The 12739-nt window shown below is 39.9% G+C and overlaps 1 long non-coding RNA gene across 2 annotated transcripts; it reads left to right on the top strand.

The window, feature by feature from the left end:
• Positions 1-5627: 5627 nt before the first annotated feature.
• On the top strand, positions 5628-12102 carry LOC135575028 (uncharacterized). Of its 2 annotated transcripts, none has more exons than XR_010465680.1 (2): positions 5628-5925; positions 11953-12102. It is a non-coding gene; the product is annotated as an uncharacterized LOC135575028 (long non-coding RNA). The 2 variants fall into 2 exon arrangements; XR_010465679.1 differs by lacking the exon at positions 5628-5925 and adding an exon at positions 10262-10508.
• Positions 12103-12739: the final 637 nt, after the last annotated feature.

The following is a 12739-nucleotide window of genomic DNA, read 5'->3' as shown; positions in this document are numbered from 1 at the left end:
AGCTGTACCTCCCACTGTAACTGTACCTCCCACTATAACTGTAGCTGTACCTGCCACTATAGCTGTACCTGCCACTGTAGCTGTACCTCCCACTGTAACTGTACCTCCCACTGTAGCTGTACCTCCCACTGTAACTGTACCTCCCACTATAGCTGTACCTCCCACTATAGCTGTACCTCCCACTGTAGCTGTACCTCCCACTATAGCTGTACCTCCCACTATAGCTGTAGCTGTACCTCCCACTGTAGCTGTACCTCCCACTATAGCTGTACCTCCCACTATAGCTGTAGCTGTACCTGCCACTATAGCTGTACCTCCCACTATAGCTGTACCTCCCACTATAGCTGCACCTCCCACTATAGCTGCACCTCCCACTATAGCTGTAGCTGTACCTCCCACTGTAGCTGTACCTCCCACTGTAGCTGTACCTCCCACTGTAGCTGTACCTCCCACTGTAGCTGTACCTCCCACTATAGCTGTACCTCCCACTATAGCTGTAGCTGTACCTCCCACTATAGCTGTACCTGCCACTATAGCTGTAGCTGTACCTCCCACTATAGCTGTACCTCCCACTATAGCTGTACCTCCCACTATAGCTGTAGCTGTACCTCCCACTATAGCTGTACCTCCCACTGTAACTGTACCTCCCACTATAGCTGTACCTCCCACTATAGCTGTACCTCCCACTGTAGCTGTACCTCCCACTATAGCTGTACCTCCCACTATAGCTGTAGCTGTACCTCCCACTGTAGCTGTACCTCCCACTATAGCTGTACCTCCCACTATAGCTGTAGCTGTACCTCCCACTATAGCTGTACCTGCCACTATAGCTGTACCTCCCACTATAGCTGTACCTCCCACTATAGCTGCACCTCCCACTATAGCTGTAGCTGTACCTCCCACTGTAGCTGTACCTCCCACTGTAGCTGTACCTCCCACTGTAGCTGTACCTCCCACTATAGCTGTACCTCCCACTATAGCTGTAGCTGTACCTCCCACTATAGCTGTACCTGCCACTATAGCTGTACCTCCCACTATAGCTGTACCTCCCACTATAGCTGTACCTCCCACTATAGCTGTAGCTGTACCTCCCACTATAGCTGTACCTCCCACTATAGCTGTACCTCCTACTGTAGCTGTAACTAGGCGTTTCCAAACTCTCTGTCTGTAGGAGTCTTTCACACTCAGCAGGAGACTCTCTCTCTCTCTCTCTCTCTTTGTGGGAGTCGTTCACACAGCAGGAGACTCTCTCTCTCTGTGGGAGTCAGAAAGTCTAGAGAATATTTTTCTCATCTTGCCAAACATTCAGACATTTCTATGCCGGTACCTCCTTTCTTCTCCCTGAGTCATCCATCCGTGTTACGTACACACACCCAAAATAAACATAGGGTGTTGCGCCTCGTGTCGCAGCCTAAATAAAGTTACCAGCCTGGAAGCCTCACACATTGACAGGTCCCCTGCTGACAAGTCGATGAGGAGGAGAGACGCAGAGAAGATAAATAAAGGAGGGAGAGGTGTTGTAAGATATACTGGTGCTGAGAGACATACACCAGAGAAGATACATAAAGGAGGGAGAGGTGTTGTAAGATATACTGGTGCTGAGAGATGTACACCAGAGAAGATACATAAAGGAGGGAGTGGTGTTGTAAGATATACTGGTTCTGAGAAACATACACCAGAGAAGATACATAAAGGAGGGAGAGGTGTTGTAAGATATACTGGTGCTGAGAAACATACACCAGAGAAGATAAATAAAGGAGGGAGAGGTGTTGTAAGATATACTGGTGCTGAGAAACATACACCAGAGAAGATAAATAAAGGAGGGAGAGGTGTTGTAAGATATACTGGTGCTGAGAAACATACACCAGAGAAGATACATAAAGGAGGGAGAGGTGTTGTAAGATATACTGGTGCTGAGAAACATACACCAGAGAAGATACATAAAGGAGGGAGAGGTGTTGTAAGATATACTGGTGCTGAGAAACATACACCAGAGAAGATACATAAAGGAGGGAGAGGTGTTGTAAGATATACTGGTGCTGAGAAACATACACCAGAGAAGATACATAAAGGAGGGAGAGGTGTTGTAAGATATACTGGTGCTGAGAGACATACACCAGAGAAGATACATAAAGGAGGGAGAGGTGTTGTAAGATATACTGGTGCTGAGAGACATACACCAGAGAAGATACATAAAGGAGGGAGAGGTGTTGTAAGATATACTGGTGCTGAGAGACATACACCAGAGAAGATACATAAAGGAGGGAGAGGTGTTGTAAGATATACTGGTGCTGAGAGACATACACCAGAGAAGATACATAAAGGAGGGAGAGGTGTTGTAAGATATACTGGTGCTGAGAAACATACACCAGAGAAGATACATAAAGGAGGGAGAGGTGTTGTAAGATATATATACTGGTGCTGAGAGACATACACCAGAGAAGATACATAAAGGAGGGAGAGGTGTTGTAAGATATACTGGTGCTGAGAGACATACACCAGAGAAGATACATAAAGGAGGGAGAGGTGCTGTACACCAGAGAAGATATAAAGGTGTGAGAGACATACACCAGAGAAGATACATAAAGGAGGGAGAGGTGTTGTAAGATATACTGGTGCTGAGAAACATACACCAGAGAAGATACATAAAGGAGGGAGAGGTGTTGGTATACTGTGCTGAGAGACATAAGATAAAGGAGGGAGAGGTGTTGTATACTGGTGCTGAGAAACATACACCAGAGAAGATACATAAAGGAGGGAGAGGTGTTGTAAGATATACTGGTGCTGAGAGACATACACCAGAGAAGATACATAAAGGAGAGAGGTGTTGTAAGATATACTGGTGCTGAGAAACATACACCAGAGAAGATACATAAAGGAGGGAGAGAAGATACATAAAGGAGGGAGAGGTGTTGTAAGATATACTGGTGCTGAGAAACATACACCAGAGAAGATACATAAAGGAGGGAGAGGTGTTGTAAGATATACTGGTTCTGAGAAACATACACCAGAGAAGATACATAAAGGAGGGAGAGGTGTTGTAAGATATACTGGTTCTGAGAAACATACACCAGAGAAGATACATAAAGGAGGGAGAGGTGTTGTAAGATATACTGGTGCTGAGAAACATACACCAGAGAAGATACATAAAGGAGGGAGAGGTGTTGTAAGATATACTGGTGCTGAGAAACATACACCAGAGAAGATACATAAAGGAGGGAGAGGTGTTGTAAGATATACTGGTGCTGAGAGACATACACCAGAGAAGATACATAAAGGAGGGAGAGGTGTTGTAAGATATACTGGTGCTGAGAGACATACACCAGAGAAGATACATAAAGGAGGGAGAGGTGTTGTAAGATATACTGGTACTGAGAGACATACACCAGAGAAGATACATAAAGGAGGGAGAGGTGTTGTAAGATATACTGGTTCTGAGAAACATACACCAGAGAAGATACATAAAGGAGGGAGAGGTGTTGTAAGATATACTGGTACTGAGAAACATACACCAGAGAATCAACCCCGGTCTCCCCTCCCTGGTTTACAGATGATAGACAAGTCAGATAATGATACTGTATAATGGAAGTCATATGGACTCAGACAATGAATATTATTATCCAAATATATATATAAAACAGTTTGGAGAATAACACATTTTAACATTGTCCTCACACATACAGTACATCCACACACATACAGCCAAACTATTTCTCTCTCGCTCACTTACACACACACACACACACACACACACACACACACACACACACACACACGGGCACCAAAATGTTGTAAAACTGGTAAAAACGCTAAGAATAACTGATTTGCGAACAGTTTATGACATAGTAATTACGGTTGCAAATTCAGTTATCATGTAAATGTCTTAGTGTGTTCCAAAGTAGCATACTACTTGACTGCATGGATTAGCATACTACTTGACTGCATGGATTTATCAGACAATACTGGGATGTACTAGTGGACAGAGGGCGCCTACTGTCACGTTCGTCGTAACGAGGAGACCAAGGCGCAGCGTGATTAGAAAACATTCTTCTTTATTTACACGAAGAACACTAAACAAACAATAAAACAACAGTGAAGCTATAAGACACGAGTGCTGACAGGCAACTACACATAGACAATAACTCACAAAACCAAAATGGAATATGGCAACCTAAATGTGATCCCCAATCAGAGACAACGATAAACAGCTGCCTCTGATTGGGAACCAATTCAGACCACCATAGACCTACATTTACCTAGACAATTTATTTATTTTATCTTTATTTAACTAGGCAAGTCAGTTAAGAACAAATTCTTATTTTCAATGACGGCCTGGGAACAGTGGGTTAACTGCCTGTTCAGGGGCAGAACAACAGATTTGTACCTTGTCAGCTCGGGGGTTTGAACTTGCAACCTTCCGGTTACTAGTCCAACGCTCCAAAACCCCATAGATATACAAAAAACCCTAGACACGACAAAAACACACATACCACCCTCGTCACACCCTGACCTAACCAAAATAATAAAGAAAACAAAGATAACTAAGGTCAGGGCGTGACACATACGGCTGGGTCAAGGTCAACGTTTAAGTTTAATGTCATGTAAAAGGACAAGTAGGCCATCAAACATCAGAAGTTATCTGTGACACCATGTAGAAAGTGTTTTCTAAAACATGATGGGTGATGCTTCGGTCCCTTAAATGCTATTTTTCACGGGACATAAGATGTCTCTGCAGAACATACATTTTTGGACTTATAAATTAATATGTACTCATTGATTCTTGAAGAATATAACTTATAAATGCCTCATGACTTTAGTTCAACTGTGAAACAGAAACCAACATATAAGCTTGATTTACTCCAAAGTTTGTAAACAACATACATGTAAAGCCTCAAAACAAACCTTAACAAAAACATTCAAGAATAAACAAAAATCTAAAATCATACAATCATACATCAATACCCCCCAAAAAATAACAAGTACATTATAGGGGTCAGTTTGTTGTCTGTACATGTGTATGTATATATATGTATATATATGAGAGAGAGAGAGAGAGAGAGAGAGAGAGAGAGAGAGAGAGAGAGAGAGAGATAGAGATAGAGAGAATCCGAAAAATGCTCAACCAGGATAGGCGAGTAGTCTAGTAAAAATCTCTCTCACTCACTCACTCTAGGTGCTGTTATTGTGAAGTGGAAATGTCTAGGAGTAACACCGGCTCAGTCGTAAAGTGGCTCACTATACAGTTCCAAACTGCCTCTGGAAGCAACATCAGCACTGTGGCTGAATGACTGTTGTTCAGTCAACTCCTCGTTGGTGGATGGTGTTGAAAGAAGACCACAACAACTTTCTCTCTTTCAGGTTGTTTATTCACAACATGTAAATGTAGTTAATGCAAAACACAGAGGGAGACTGACTCGCTCCAGTTAGACTGACACTCACAAAGAACATAACCACAGGGCTATCCCTTGATTGGTTAGAAAGCCATCAATCATCAAACTACGTTGTAGGCGGGATCTCCACCCATAACCACTGAGGTAAATATACTTCAGAGGAAGTGATGTAATTCTGCACCAGACAGGATTTAAAACACCACAATAGTGTTAATTATCAAGCTTTGGAGAGGAAATCACACCAAAAGAGGTTTCTAATTCTACACTAAACAGAACTCGAAACATGAAAATAGTTTTTTCAACCTTTTCTGTTAGTGTGTCCAGTCCCCTGGCAAGGTGTTACACAACACTTGATTAAGTGGTGTTACAACATATGAACTGGGGACAGCATCCAAGATGTCCAACCTTTGTTTTTTGAACGTAATCTTACTCACGCTCGCATACGCCATTTTCGTGGTGGTTGCCATCTGCTTTACAGAGCTCGACAACGCCTGCGCACTAGCCCTCAGTCCCTCTGGAGATGCACTGGAGCAGGGTAAGCAGAGGCGACATCATTCACATCATCCACAAACATGACAGACATTGGGTTAATATATCTTCGGATAGAGGATTTTTTTTTTTTTAATTGGACTTAAATTTTGAAAATTGAATAATTCAATGGACTAGTGTGATATAATGAGAAGTATCTTTTAAAAAACTAAATTCAAATTGGACTTAAATATTGGGACTCTTTTTGGGCTGGACTTCAGCTAAACTACAATCAAATGGTTGTTAATTTTATTTGACCAAAGATGTAAGGATAAATCCATCTTGATATGTTTCTCAAAATTTAAATATATTTTTATGAGATAATGAATGATTGAACTCATTGGAAGTCTGACTTTAAATCTCCATGCACTTCCTATTTTGCCACGTGGCTGTTTTTAGAGGATTGTGGGTAATTCAACATGTTTGGACTTTATATGATTTTACACCATGTTTTATGTATGTTTGAAGAAATAAAAATCTATTCCTATATGAGTATTTAGCAGCTTGTTTTATCATGCGGTGTAATGGATCTTGAAGAACGGATATTAAAACCATTAGGGAAAATGATGTTCAACGATGAAACAAACCCATACCCACAGTTCCAGCTTTCAACAGTAGCTGCAAGCACAGTACCTTGCAACACTTGCTGTCAAGTCTGTAGTTACTGCTAGTGGATCGAGCACTTGCTCAGCAATACCTGTCAAAAATGGGTTAAACTGACAAATAATCAGATACAGAAGTCAATGTTTAAACATTAAAATACTTCAGAGGAAGTGATGTAATTCTGCAGCAGACTGGATTTAAAACACCACAATAGTGTTAATTATGAAGCTTTGGAGAGGAAATGACACCGAAAGAGGTTTCTAATTCTACACTAAACAGAACTCGAAACACGGAAATAGTTTTTTCAACCTTTTCTGTTTGTGCGCCCAGTCCCCTGGCAAGGTGTTACACAACATTTGTTTAAGTGGTGTTACAACACACCATGTTATGTTTCAAAACATCTCTGGATGATGTGTTTACATACTTCAGCGAAGATAAAGAGCGACAGCCTTTAAAAAGCAACAAGTACCCTTGAAAATGGGCCTATGTGGAATCGATGAGTCAGAAACATTCTAGTGGCAAAATTGACCACAAAGTGTAAACAGGAATATTTTTATCATAAAGCCAGTCTGGTTTCGAATGGAGTTTGGAACATTCATGCATCACAATGGGTTATAATGAAGGTTGGCTTTTGATTGGATGATGCCCACTAACATGAGCTGAAGTGCTGTGGTGATTGCTCACCATCCAATAGCACAGACACTGCTACAGACCTAAAGGGGTCCTAAAATTCAAAATCAAATAGCGAAATTATCCACGGTATGACCATCTTAAAAAATGCCATATGTTAGCTTTAGTGGACAACCCCCCAGCCCCCCTCCCCACAGGGATTGATCAGGAAACAAACACCCAAGACCGAAATCTCATTTTATCTAATGATGAGTAAATAGGAACGGTATCAAACACATGGAAACCAAATGATTGACTCCGTTCCATTTATTCCATGTCAGCCATTACACAGAGCCCATCCTCCTATAGCTCCTTCCACCAGCCTCCACTGTATTACATTCACATTTACAACAGTACATGGGATCAGAACACACATCTGCAATTCAGGCACATATCATGGCATCATAATTCATATACAAATATCATGGTATTATCATACATTGCCAGATGACATGGTAACCAAGTATTTGTCTAAATATCTACAGTAAACTTACCTCTGTATCATCCTGACTGGTGCGTCTTTATTTAAAGATATGAAATATGCTTCTCAGCGTCTCTGCTAAAATCTGGGTAAAAATTGAACAGAATGTGTCTTATTCAGTACATTTAATAACTTATTTCATTTTCTAAAGTCTGGCAAACATTCCAGCAGGTGAAATACAAGAATTTCGTAATTTTTTTCTCCAAACTTTTTTACCTAAATCGAATATGTTGATAAATGTTTTTATTTATTATTATTATTTATTTATATTGAATTCACGTTAGTTGACAATTCACCAAATGTAAATCAAAACTAGACGTTAAACTGAAGTCTGTGGTCAGTTGGTATCTAGCTGAATAGCTGATGCCAACTATATAAAATTGCTAGGTGGCTAGTATTACAGAGAAACAGCAAAACAATTTTTTTTTGGTGTAATTTTATTTATCAAGAAAGAATCAATAAGCTACATAGCTTGAGCAAAATAATAATCTTTTTGGGCTGGACTTCAGCTAAACTACAATCAAATGGTTGTTAATTTTATTTGACCAAAGATGTAAGGATAAATCCATCTTGATATGTTTCTCAAAATGTACATATATTTTATATTTTTTACGCCTTGAAGATGCTTCTGTCTTCCTTTTACACTCAATGTCTATGTCTTCATGCATATACATGAAAGACTTGTGGTCTTCATTACCTGATACTCATCTGTACACCAACATCCTGGAACTTCCGGTTGTTGTACGTCGCCACGGCGAAGACGATTGCTTTAAAACACAATGACAGAGATTTAAACACCTTGAGCTATGAACACACATGTTAAACGTAAGGAATGCCCTTTCAATCATCCCCTCTATGTATGACATGTGGAAAGACCACTATAATAAAAAACACTTTTTAAATTTATTTTATTTCACCTTTATTTAACCAGGTCGGCTAGTTGAGAACAAGTTCTCATTTGCAACTGCGACCTGGCCAAGATAAAGCGTAGCAAATCGACACATACAACAACAACAGAGTTACACAGGGAATAAACAAAACATACATAAAATGGAGCACACAAAAAAAGAAAAGTATCCCTGTATGCACCTGGAATTAGACAACATAACGTGTGAACCACCGTTCCAAATAGAAAGAAAAGTATCCCTGTATGCACCTGGAATTAGACAACATAACGTGTGAACCACCGTTCCAAATAGAAAGAAATGTATCCCTGTATGCACCTGGAATTAGACAACATAACGTGTGAACCACCGTTCCAAATAGAAAGAAAAGTATCCCTGTATGCACCTGGAATTAGACAACATAACGTGTGAACCACCGTTCCAAATAGAAAGAAATGTACAATTAGACAACATAACGTGTGAACCACCGTTCCAAATAGAAAGAAATGTACAAACAGAAGCGGTACATAAAGGGAATGGTGGTGGCCACATCTCCAACCTGCTGGTGCTACAGGAGGACGGTATTTATAGCAGATCCAGTATGCAGCAATAGAAGTTCAAGTAATGCTACTCTGTAGTGATGGAGGGAGAGGAGTGGGACCAGGGCTGCTTGCCCTGGACCAGTGTAGTTTAAAGGACACTTGACAAAAGCTATATCATCAGTATCGTTGTTCATAACTATCCTGTTATTTCTGAGCCATAAAAGTCCAGACATCAAGGTAGATGTCAAACAAGCCTACAGGGATGCTACAGCGGGGTTACTACTGTATGGGTCAAGCCTACAGGGATGCTACAGCGGGGTTACTACTGTATGGGTCTCTGACATACATCCCAGTGTCTCCATCCTGCCTTTGAACAATAAATAGGTAGCTGGGTTAGCACACAAGTTAACTAACATTGTACTGTTAACTAGCAGGCATGAAATAGATAGCAACGTTCGTTTCCGTAACATAACGATGACGGCATTCATCTATATCACAAGTTCCTGGGCTGACAGTTGGCAAGAGTCAGAAAAGGGCGACGTCTTCACTATGACATGAGTAACAAATTAGGTACAACATCCTCTTGGCTAAAGTTAGTCAGTATAAAAGACAGCTAACCAGCTAACTTAGCTAGCTAAAATACAATAGTATGGGAAGCTTATAGCACAACATGCTTGCGGACTTTCAGAAGACAAATACACACCCATAAACGCTATACTGTATTAGTTGTAAACCGTGATGGAATGTATAAATACATATCTAGAATCTGGAAATAATACAGATTGGTAATGTTAGAGAAGGAACTCCTCTTTCGATGTTTTTCCCATCTTAAGTTTACTTGAAGAATCAAGTCAGTGGGCTTCTATAAAAACATTAGTTTTTCTAAATATATTAAGCTTTACGAAAAGCTTTATGGCTTTTGGAACAGAGAAAATCAACTATACCATTTTCCTACTTTGAAAAAAGAACTTCACAGAAGTCATTTGCATTTTATGCAAACACAACAGGTGAAAAAAAAGTGTAAACAAATGCTTAATTTCAAAACGTGTGAAATTAAGAAAGACAGGCACTTCATTCACCTGTTTATGGCAGAAAAGACACGCTGAAAAATCACGTGTAAAAATGTACACCAAGCGATGAGAAGTTTTGACTGTTGGACTTTATTTAAGACGCATGAAACTGTGCCGCGGTTCTGAACGCATGCGTAGTAAGGGACACATTTCCTGCGTCTGAACTGACCACGCTGTCGCCCTTCCCACCTCCATATCCGGGACTTTGACTTTGTTTGACTTCCGGCCTTTTCGAGATGAGTCGCTTATTCAGGGAGGGAGGAGATGTTTCTTAATATGGATGAAAATGTTAAAATTAGTCAATTACATTTAGCAAATGCGAACGCTACAGCAAGGCGTTTGTGAGATAAATGAATGAATAAATTTAAAACAACTTTTTCCACATTGCATTACAACTACAAAGCTGACGCTGGATTGCTAAATGAGTTTATTTTCATTGAATTAGCATGGCTTGTTAGCTAGCTAGCCATAGTTTTCTGTCTAGACTCTAGCCTGTAACTAATGGTTGTTACGTTGTGGAACAGAGCAATAGTTATTTGTTAGTTAGAAAATAATTGTTTACTTTGTGTATATTTGTTGTGTAATTGTTTGGCTTTGCTAGTTAGCAAGCTGAGATTGATTTGCTCAAATTGTCTAACTTAGCTATTGGCTAATGTTTTAAGAGAACAGGCTAGCTCCCTGCAGAATCTAGAGTAGAGAATGTGGGATAAGATCTGTCTGGTGCAGTGCCCAGACGAGGTGAGAGCAAACTGCTACAGAGAGTAGTTATATTTCAAGGTTGAACCAATGCAATAAGTATTTTATTGGCTTGCTAAATTAGCTGTTTTTCCTGCTAAATGTCTATCTGATAAAGTTGTTAGTTCAAATTATTGGTCTTCTTTTGCAACGTTACAGCCACAACATCATAATCAAGTACTCACGCATCCGCAGACCAGCGAGGAGGAGGAACGTGTATAGAATTGAATGAATTACTAGCTCGTTATATCAGAGACATTTTATTGGCTTGCTAAATGAGCTGCTTTTCCTGAAAATGTGTATTTGATAAAGCTACACTCTTAGAAGAAAATGTGCTATTGCGACCTGGAATGAAACCCCAAAATGGTTCTACCTGGAACCAAAAAGGGTTATACTATGGGGACAGCTGAAGAACCCTTTTTTTCTAAGTGTATCTAGTTGTTCTATTGCAATGTCCATGTTACAGCCACAAGTTGATGATCAGGTAGTCAAGCGCCTGAAGATCAGCAGGGAGGAGAAAAGCCTGCTATGGATGAGCAAGCTAGAACAATAACAACTAGCTCTATCAGATAAACATGTTCAGGAAAAGCAGGGAGGGAGCTAGTAGTAGTGACATTATTATTATTTGAAACCTCACATGCTCATAATCTGTATCTGTTATATTTAAGCAATAAGGCACCTCGGGTTTGTGGTATATGGCCAATATACCATGGCTAAGGGCTGTTCTTATGCACGATGCAATGCAGAGTGCCTGGATACAGCCCTTAGCCCTGCTATATTGGCCATATACCCCAAACCCCTGACGTGCCTTATTGCTATTAAAAACTGTTTACAAATGTAATTACAACAGTAAACAAGTAATATTGACTCATACCTGTGGTATACGGTCTGATATATATACCATGGCTTGCTACAGTATCTGTCTCATGTTGTACTGATCATCAACACGAACAAGACCTGAATTCTGTTGAATTGTCAACTGGTCTAAATTCTTATTAGAAAGATGTTGCTGTTCAGAATGACATGTGTATGACTGTTGGATGTTCACAGGAATCTCCAAATGCCATGTTGAACGAGCACCACGGATGAAGGAGGCGGAGGAAAACAGACAGCTTCTTTCTCCCACATCTTCACCAAGTCATACAATGTTTACTTCATGAACAACTGTTACATCAGAAATAAATACATTCTTTTAGTTTATTCTGTTTTTTTAAAATGCTGGAAGTGAGTAATTTAGCAGGTCTATAGTGTAATGTATTGTTTTGGAACATTTGTTCAATATCTATTCAGTCAAAACTCATTATTTTATGTTTGTTAAAATGTTTTGTACTGTTACTTTTTACATGCTGAAACAGTGTCAATAGTTTTGAGCTAGACTATGATTGGGGAAATGTCTACTGTAAATGTCTACTACCTTTACAAAAAATGTGGTTGATGAATGAAAATAGCATGTTTTTGAATAGTTTTGTTGCTACTGTCTGGTGAGGAAGTGAGCAATATGGAATACATTGGAGGCGGAAGGGAGAATTAATCAGCTATTTTCAAAACATTGGATTACCAACTTGAGCGGTGCCGTCTCAGTTTGCATCACGTTTTCACATGGACATATATATATATACACTGAACAAAAATATAAATGCAGCATGTAAAGTGTTGGTCTCATGTTTCAAGAGCTGAAATAAAAGATCCCAGACATTTTCCATACGCACAAGAATTTCACCTTTATTTAACCAGGTGGCCTAGTTGAGAACGAATTCTCATTTGCAACTGCGACCTGGCCAAGATAAAGCGTAGAAATTCGACACACAACAACAGAGTTACACATGGAGTAAAACAA

Source organism: Oncorhynchus nerka, linkage group LG14 (genome assembly GCF_034236695.1).
Source record: "Oncorhynchus nerka isolate Pitt River linkage group LG14, Oner_Uvic_2.0, whole genome shotgun sequence".
NCBI lineage: Eukaryota > Metazoa > Chordata > Actinopteri > Salmoniformes > Salmonidae > Oncorhynchus > Oncorhynchus nerka.
This window is presented reverse-complemented; position numbering and strand designations above follow the sequence as displayed.